This window comes from Rana temporaria, chromosome 2, assembly GCF_905171775.1.
Source record: "Rana temporaria chromosome 2, aRanTem1.1, whole genome shotgun sequence".
Classification (NCBI taxonomy): Eukaryota; Metazoa; Chordata; class Amphibia; order Anura; family Ranidae; genus Rana; species Rana temporaria.
Window position 1 is genome coordinate 6,642,866 of NC_053490.1, and position 8,845 is coordinate 6,651,710.

Genomic DNA, 8,845 nt, shown 5'->3' on the forward strand with positions numbered 1-8,845 from the left:
ACAGCGGTCCAGTCCAGCGATGAGGAGATCCATCCGTCCAGAGCGCAGCAGGCAAGCTCCTCTCTCTCCGCTGGACACAGCCCAGCGGAATGATGCGCTGGAGCTGTGACATTTCTTATATAGGGGAAGCGGCCACCCGTCACGTGACCCCGCCCCCTCTGACGCACCCTCGTACGTCACTGGGAAAGCCCGGTCTTTCCGGGTAGCTTTAGGTGCACACTGCAGAGGACACGGTCAGTACACACACCAAGTAGCTTTAGGTGCACACTGCAGAGGACACGGGCAGAACGCACCGCGTAGCTTTAGGTGCACACTGCAGAGGACACGGGCAGTACACACACCACGTAGCTTTAGGTGCACACTGCAGAGGACACAGGCAGTACACACACCACGTAGCTTTAGGTGCACACTGCAGAGGACACGGGCAGTACACACACCACGTAACTTTAGGTGCACACTGCAGAGGATATGGCCAGTACACACACCACGTAGCTTTAGGTGTACACTGCAGAGGATACGGGCAGTACACACCACGTAGCTTTAGGTGCACACTGCAGAGGACACAGGCAGTACACACACCACATAGCTTTAAGTGCACAATGCAGAGGACACAGGCAGTACACACACCACATAGCTTTAGGTGCAAACTGCAGAGGACACGGGTAGTACACACCACGTAGCTTTAGGTGCACACTGCAGCGGACACAGGCAGTACACACCACGTAGCTTTAGGTGCACACTGCAGAGGATATGGGCAGTACACACCACGTAGCTTTAGGTGCACACTGCAGTGAACACAGGCAGTACACACCACGTAGCTTTAGGTGCACAGTGCAGAGGACACAGGCAGTACACACCACGTAGCTTTAGTTGCACACTGCAGAGGACACAGGCAGTACACAAGACGTAGCTTTAGGTGCACACTGCAGAGGACATGGGCAGTACACACCACGTAGCTTTAGGTGCACACTGCAGAGGACACAGGCAGTACACACGACGTAGCTTTAGGTGCACACTGCAGAGGATACGGCCAGTACACACCACGTAGCTTTAGGTGCACACTGCAGAGGACACAGGCAGTACACACGACGTAGCTTTAGGTGCACACTGCAGAGGACATGGGCAGTACACACCACGTAGCTTTAGGTGCACACTGCAGAGGACACAGGCAGTACACACCACGTAGCTTTAGGTGCACACTGCAGAGGACACAGGCAGTACACACGACGTAGCTTTAGGTGCACACTGCAGAGGACATGGGCAGTACACACCACGTAGCTTTAGGTGCACACTGCAGAGGACACAGGCAGTACACACACCAAGTAGCTTTGGGTGCACACTGCAGAGGATACGGCCAGTACACACCACGTAGCTTTAGGTGCACACTGCAGAGGACATGGGCAGTACTCACCATGTAGCTTTAGGTTCACACTGCAGAGGACACGGGCAGTACACACACCATGTAGCTTTAGGTGCACACTGCAGCGGACACGGGCAGTACACACACCACGTAGCTTTAGGTGCACACTGCAGAGGACACAGGCAGTACACACCACGTGGCCGGCAACAATAACATAGTTTCATGCAATGCATAATTCTATGTTATTGTACTCAGTGGCGGTGCGAGAGCCAGAGGGGGCGGCGCTCCAGCGCCCTCTATAAACGCATTGCCACTGCATTTGGGGTTCCGTTACAGTGAGGTATAGCACAGTGAGACTGCAATGGGCACAGTGAGACTGCAATGGGCACAGTGAGGTATAGCACAGTGAGACTGCAATGGGCACAGTGAGGTATGGCACAGTGAGACTGCAATGGGCACAGTGAGTTATGGCACAGTGAGACTGCAATGGGCACAGTGAGGTATGGCACAGTAAGACTGCAATGGGCAAAGTGAGGTATGGCACAGTGAGACTGCAATGGGCACAGTGAGGTTGCAAATGGACATTGTTGACCCTCTTTTCCTCTTACAGTAGCTGCTGCATTCTCACCCTCAGCTTATACTCGAGTCAATACGTTTCCCAGTTTTTTGTGGTAAAATTAGGTCCTCGGCTTATACTCGGGTATATACGGTCATTTTCATTTAGTCGACGAAATGAACACTGCTGAGCACATTGAAGCTTCCTAACAAGCAGCTCCTCTCCTGGGATGATGAAGTTCGCTGATTGTCAGCCCCCCTCCCCCCATTCCCCTGGTGACCTTGTTTAGCTCTATCTCCAGAGGCTGTAGTCACGTTGTACTCGTATTATATAATATAAAGGTGCGGAACACACAATGGGAGGCCTGAGGACGCTGTGTGAGTAGACGGTTTGGATCACAAGGGAGCATCTCGTACCTTCGGTCTCATGTTGAGGTTTCAGCAGATAGAAGAACGTTCTCCAGAACAACACATGTCAGGCCAGAGGGCTTCCCCCGACTTCCACCTCCGAGGAAAGACATCTTCCAGCAGATAGAAGAACGTTCTCCAGAACAACACATGTCAGGCCAGAGGGCTTCCCCCGACTTCCACCTCCGAGGAAAGACATCTTTCAGCAGAAAAACAGGTACACAGCCAGCTCTCTGCACCTTTTTGGACCTACACCATAAGAACGATCATAGCGTCTGTTCCGCTGCTTGATCTTGTTCTTACGGACGGCGAGAGGGAAGGCCCCCCCCCTCCTCCCTCTCTGTCCTCCGGTGCTTCTACCGACTCCCCTGTGCGATCGGTGAGTCGGAGAACAGATCCCGGATATTGATCATAGAGATTTCCGGCGGACCAGATGGTCACCGGAGTCTCTATGATCGTCGGAGGCCGGGCGCGATGTTATGACGTCACGACTGGCCTCTGCATTCAGAAAAACGGAGCTGCCTCGGTCAGTAGTAAGTAATGGAGAGTGTAAAGGTCAGTAGTAACACAGAGTTCAGAGGTCAGTAGTAACACAGAGTTCAGAGGTCAGTAGTAACACAGAGTTCAGAGATCAGTCGCAACAAAGAGTTCAGAGGTCAGTAATAAGTAACGCAGAGTGCAGAGGTCAGTAGTAAGCATTGGAGAATAGAGAACACAGAGGTCAGTCTTAAGTAGTGCAGAGTGTAGGGGTCAGTAGTAACACATAGGTAGATTCAGTAAGAGTTAGGCCGGCTTATCAGTAGATACGCCGACCTAACTCAGAATCTACGCCGACCTATGTTTAAAGCGGTAGTTCACCCCCCCCCCGACACATTTTACCATCGAGACAGGCATTGTAGCGCGAGCTACAGTATGCCTGTCCCGATTTTTTTAACCCCGTACTCACCTTGTAGTCGTCCATCGTAGATTCCGGCTCCCGCGGGGAATGGGCGTGCCTATGGAGAGGGAGGATGATTGACGGCCGGCCCTGGCACGTCACTCTCCCCGAAGACAGCCGGAGTAGGTCTCGGCTCTTCACGGCGCCTGCGCACAGGCTATGCGCACGCGTCGTGAAGACCAAGCCTATTTCGGCTATTTCCGGAGAAGCGTGACGCGCCAGAGCCGGCCGTCAATCATCCTCCGTCTCCATAGGCACGCCCATTCCCCGGAATCTTCGATGGACGACTACAAGGTGAGTACGGCGGTAAAAAATTCGGGACAGGCATACTGTAGCTCGCGCTACAATGCCTGATTTTAAGGTAAAATAAAAAAAAAAAAAAATGTTCCCGTCGATAGGGTGAACCCCCGCTTTAAGTGTATTCTCAAACAGAGATACGCTTAAACATATCTAAGATACGACGGCTTGCGCCGTCCTATCTTAGGTTGCAATATTTAGGCTGGCCGCTAGGTGGCGCTTCCATTGCGGTCGGCGTAGAATATGTAAATTAGTAGATACGCCGATTCACGAACGTACGCCCGGCCGCTGCAGTACATTTACGCCGTTTCCGTAAGGCAATATCAGGCCTAAAGTTATTCCATCTATTAGGTGGAATAGTAATGTTAAGTATGGCCGCCGTTCCCAATTCGAAATTTGAAATGTTTTCGTTGTTTGCGTAAGTCGTCCGTGAATAGGGATTTACTTTGTTTACGTCCACGTCGAAATCAATAGGCCCGTGCGGCGTACTTAGCCGCAATGCACACTGGGAAATGTAGGCGCCCGGCGCATGCGCAGTTGAAAAAAAACGTCAAAAACATAAGGTCAAGCCCCATTAACATAAAACACGCCCCCCTTACACACATTTGAATTAGGCGCCATTACGCCGGCCAGCTTTAGGCTATGCCGCCGTAACTTAGCAGGCAAGTACATTGAAAATCAAGTACTTGCCTCGCTAACTTACGGCGGCATAGCCTAAACACGCTAAGCTACGCTGCCGCAACTTTGCACCATTCTCTCTGAATCTACCTGTATCATGTCCACAGCCTCTGACCACCTCCTGTATCATGTCCACAGCCTCTGACCACCTCCTGTATCATGTCAGCAGCCTCTGACCACCTCCTGTATCATGTCCGCAGCCTCTTACCACTTCCTGTATCATGTCCGCAGTCTCTGACCTCCTCCTGTATCACCTCCTCTGAGGGGAGTCTGGATAGGGGGTCAAAAGTGGGAGTGCTTTTATATATATATATTGTAATGTTTGGGGGACCAGCTTGATCGCAGGACACAGGCTTCTTAAATCAAAACTGAGGTTTATTAAACTTAAATGGCTTAGCAGCAGCAAAAACAAAAGAAATAACAGTCTCACCGACTTGTACAGCTCAGAACTGCTATCGCAGTTAAACAGTCCTTCCAGGTACGTCCTTCAGTAGCAGGTTTTTAGGCAGGACACTGCCAAGTCCTTTCACAGCTTTTCACAGCTTTATTTGTCCACCATGCATTGGACACTCCTACACTCCTTCCCCCTCACCTGCACTTCCTGTCTGCTTTAAACTACTTCCTTAGACAGGTGCGTTAACCCTTTCCATTCCCTTAAAGGCACCACAGTCCAAACAGAGGGGAAATACAGGCATACCCCACTTTTAAGTACACAATGGGACCAGAGCATGTATGTAAAACGAAAATGTACTTAAAGTGAAACAATGCCTTTTTGCACTTATAGGGTGTAGTGGGGGTGTTAGGAGCTGTAGTTAAGGTCTCAGGGGCTGTAGTGGGGGTGTCAGGCGCACACTGGAACAGGACGGGCTGCGCTCTCTGAGCTTCAGCTTCTTCTCCTGCGGCTGCAAAATGTCTGTACAGTGCTTGTAAGGCACTTTACATACACTCAGGGGTATGTCCTTACTCGCGAGTGTTTGTAAAGTGAGTGTACTTAAAGCGGGGTATGCCTGTATAACGTCCTTCCAGGACCCAGCCATGGCATCCTGTACATATCCCCCCCCTGTGCCCAACGCCAAGGAGGTGGAGGCAACAGTGGAGCTCAAACAATGGACTCGGGAGAGGGCATCTGCATTTTGATGCAGTCTCCTGGGCCTATGCTCCACTACAAACTTAAATTCTTGGAGCGCCAGGAACCAACGTGTAATCCTGGCATTAGTCCCTTTACCCTGCCTCATCCATGTTAAAGGGGCATGATCAGAAATGAGCCTAAACTTCCTCCCCAAGAGGTAATACCCGAGGGACTCCAGAGCCCACTTAATGGCCAGACACTCTCGTTCAATAATAGCGTAGTTTTTTTCCGCTGGTGTCAACTTTCTACTGAGGAAGACTACTGGGTGTTCCTCACCACAAACAACCTGTGACAACACAGCTCCCAATCCTACATCGGAAGCATCAGTTTGGACAACAAACTCTTCTGAAAAATTGGGCGCTATCAAGACAGGGTGTTGGCACAGTGCTGACTTGAGCACCAAAAAAGCCTTCTCAGCGTCTGCATTCCACTCCACCATGACCGATTTCCGACCCTTAGTCAGATCGGTCAATGGAGCCGCCAATGTGGCAAAGTTGGGTACGAACCTCCTGTAGTATCCCACCATGCCCAGGAATGCACGTACCTGCTTTTTTGTGAGGGGGCGGGGCCAACTCTTTATACCTTGCTGACCTGAGGTTTCACCACCCCTCTACCCACGATATAGCCCAGGTATTTCACCTCCTCCATTCCCAAAGCACATTTTTCAGGGTTTATTGTAAACCCCTCTTTCCAGAGAGAGTCCAGTACTGCCTGGACTTTGGGCAAGTGTGACTCCCAGTCTCTGCTAAAAATGACTATGTCGTCCAAGTACACTGAGGCATACTCCCGATGAGGTCGTAAAATCCTATCCATTGCTCGCTGGAACGTGGCTGGAGCAGTTTGCAGTCCAAAAGGCATTCTTTTGTACTGAAAACTCCCCTCTGGAGTAGAAAAAGCAGTTTTCTCTTTAGCAGCCTTAGTTAATGGGATTTGCCAATACCCCTTGGTAAGGTCTAATGTTGTGATATACCTGGCTGGACCTAGTCTCTCAATAAGTTCATCTACCCGGGGCATGGGGTAGGCATCAAACCGTGAAACTTCATTAAGCTTCCGGAAATCATTGCAGAATCGCAGAGTCCCGTTGGGCTTTGGTACCAACACAATCGGGCTCGACCACTCACTCTGCGATTCCTCAATGATCTCCAGGTCCAGCATCTTCTTTACTTCCTCTGAAACGGCCTTCCTTTGAGCCTCTGGGATGCGGTAGGGCCTGACAAAAACTTTGACTCCAGGTTCTGTGATAATATCATGCTTTATGATACTAGTTAGCCCCGGCAAGTCTGAAAACTTCTCTTTATTTCTCTGCAAGAACTCCTTTGCCTGCTGACTTTGGTATTTAGATAGGGTATTTGCTACTTGGACACTCTCCACCCCAACCTGTGGCTCAAGCCTTGCACTAGCCAGGGAGGTCACCGGTTCCCTGTCTGTCCAGGGCTTTAACAAGTTGACATGATATATCTGATACGGTTTCCTCTTGCCTGGCTGGTGGACTCTATAATTGACCTCTCCCACTTTTTCCACAACTTCAAAGGGTCCTTGCCACCTGGCTAAGAACTTACTTTCCACAGTGGGAATTAGCACCGCTACTCGATCCCCCACTTGGAAGTGCCTTATTTTAGCAACCATGTTATAGACCCGTCGTTGAGCCTCCTGGGCCTTTTGCAAATGCTCTTTGACTAGCGGCATCACGGTTTGGATCCTTTCCTGCATTTGGGAGACATATTCCAGGACACTCTTATGCTGAACAGGTTCACTTTCCCACTCCTCTTTAACCACGTCAAGAAGTCCGCAAGGTCGCCGCCCATATACCAACTCAAAGGGCGAAAACCCCGTGGAGGCCTGGGGCACTTCCCGGATAGCAAACAGGAGAGCTGGTAACAGGCAGTCCCAATCTTTCCCATCCCTTTGTACCACTTTCTTGAGCATAGACTTAAGGGTCTTATTAAAGCGTTCCACCAACCCGTCCGTTTGGGGATGGTAGACCGATGTGCGTAGCTGTTTAATCCGGAACAGCTTACACACATCGGCCATAACCCTTGACATAAACGGGGTACCCTGGTCTGTGAGTATTTCCTTGGGGAAACCAGTCCGTGTAAACATCTGGAATAATTCCCGGGCAATGGCCTTTGAGGAGGTATTCCGTAGGGGTAGCGCCTCAGGATATCGGGTGGCATAGTCAAGAATCACCAATATGTAGGAGTGACCTCGAGCTGACTTTACCAAGGGACCCACTATATCCATGGCTATCCTCTCGAATGGGACCTCAATTATGGGCAGAGGGACCAAAGGGCTCCGAAAATGAGTCACCGGAGCGGTCAACTGACAGGTGGGACAAGAGGTACAGTATCTCTTTACCTCTGCTTTCAGACCTGGCCAGTAAAACCGGTCGGTGATCCGTGCCTCCGTTTTTTCAACTCCCAGGTGTCCCCCTAACACATCGTCATGGGCCAGGTCCAGAACCTTTCGTCTATATTGTTGGGGTACCAACAATTGCTCTACCACATTTTCTCTCTCCTTGGTAACCCGATACAGCAATTCATTATATATTGCAAAGTGTGGCCACCTCTCATTCGCACCTGGCTCTTGGGGAACCCCATTTACTACTACAACTTGTTCCCGTGCATGGGCCAAAGTGGGGTCCTGCATCTGAGCAGTCCCAAATGCCCCCTGGGGAACACCCAAATCCGGCAGCGCAGGGGTAGAGGCCACTTCCTCATCCTCTTCCCCCAGCATTACCTGAAGTGGGAAAGGCTCCTCCCCCTTAGTGTTTTGGTAGGTCTGTGGACCACATATCTTGACATCCTCAATAGTATCAACACTACTTTCATCACCATTAACCCAATCATTAGCATTTTCCTCATCTGGGTCCACATTAACGTTTGGCAGTTCAGGGTTATCCCTCTCAGCAGCAGGAACAGGGAGCTAGTTTCTCCCCAGTCTCTGAACTGTTCTCCTTGTTCCCACAGTTTTGTAAACAATGGACAGTCTCGTCCTATTATAACATCATGCACCAAGTTCTTTATCACCCCCACCTCTTGAGTAACAGTGCCACATGCTGAGGAGATAGACAACGTGATGAGCGGGTACTCTCTAGTGTCCCCGTGAATGCATACCACCCGTAAAGTTTTTCTTACCGGACCGATCTTCCCAATCACTCTAGGATGAACCAGGGTTACCATGCTTCCAGAGTCCAACAAAGCCCGGGCAGGGAGGTGGTTCACTTGGACTTCACACTCAAACTTTTCCCCATCCAGGTCGAGGTGTGTGGTGCACACTTTATGGGCACAAAAAGACCCCCTCCGAAGAACCCCGCATTCCATGGGCTCCTCTTGCAGTGGGCAGTGTGCCCGGGTATGACCCCAGGAATGACATCGCCAACATTGTACATCCCCTCCTCTCCGAACAGGAACAGAACGCTGCGAAGGTACCGGGAGTGTCTCTTGGCCTTCCGGGGTGTTTGTCCCAGGGCTCCTTGGAACAT